Source organism: Colobus angolensis, unplaced genomic scaffold, assembly GCF_000951035.1.
Source record: "Colobus angolensis palliatus isolate OR3802 unplaced genomic scaffold, Cang.pa_1.0 Scaffold246, whole genome shotgun sequence".
In the NCBI taxonomy this organism is placed as follows: Eukaryota; Metazoa; Chordata; class Mammalia; order Primates; family Cercopithecidae; genus Colobus; species Colobus angolensis.
Window position 1 is genome coordinate 66,180 of NW_012115666.1, and position 1,276 is coordinate 67,455.

Below are 1,276 nucleotides of genomic sequence, written 5' to 3' on the forward strand. Positions count from 1 at the left end.
CATAAAGGAGCTTTCCCCAGTGTCAGTCAGTGCTGTCTCACCTTTGAGCAGCCCACTCTGATCGACTGTCAGAGCGTACATGCGCTTTGCAATAACCTCTCTTGCTTACTTTTACATTGAACTTGCTCTCAAAGTAAGACTTCTTCTGTACAGCAAAGTCAAGAACCTGAAGCAGCCCACCAGCAACACAACTGCTCCCTGTACCCTAAACACACAGATGGACTGCCCAATTACTACTTAAATTTGTAGACAAAACTCTACCTGCCCCAAATGCTCACATCACTGCTAAAACCATATATGTACCTATATATGTGCCCAAATACAAACAGGAACAATGAACATAGTACCCATATATACTATGAACCCTGAAAGGACTAATCCTTCAAGATGGATCAGGAGTGGCTAACTGGGCCTAAACTCAAAATGGAGCCAAGCGGCAATTTGCTGACTGCAGGTCTCACACATGTACCCTGCTTCCTGCAAAAACCACGTACTTCTGTCACCTTGGGACTTTCACAGCTGTCTGTTCCTGTCTATGCCACCTGAATCAGGGCACCATTTTATCATATGGACTTAAGAAATAGATTGTGACTTGCATCAGCCAATCAGAAATAAACAAGCTTGTATCCCTCATTTGCAGAGTGAACCAGATTGGGAATCTGACAATGAAATTTCTCTATAAAAGCTAACACCTCTCTTTGTTCTTTCAGAGTGTACCTTTGTTTTGCACTGAAGGCTGGGACTCTTGATGTGCAAACAGCTCACTGGAATCAAATTTCTAATTTTTTTCTTTTGTTGTTTTTTTGTTTTTTAAGAAAATCCTTTTCGGTAGATTTGTTAACAGCACATAATGAAAATCCTATAGGCATAGGCGCTAAAAAAAATCACAAGGTATACAACACCTGTGTCATGCATCACCCAGAAAAAGAATCACATACAATCCCATAGCTCTAAACTACAGGAATCCATGATTCTTGAATGCAAACAGAACCTACACAGCCTCTCTGTTTCCAAATACATGCACTGAACCTCCCACATCTCCCAGAATACAAAATACAGAAGCCACATAAACTGAAATACACACAGAACAACAAACTATTTTTATCAAGTACATATACGTCCACCTCACAAACACTGAGAACACATATGAGTGGCAACGCCAAGTTCTGCGAGCATTACATTTCACGACAGGCACAGAGGACCACTAAGTCTTAATATACCCAAAACCCCTCATACACATACTCACAAACTACCCATGAATACACACCCCACCCTC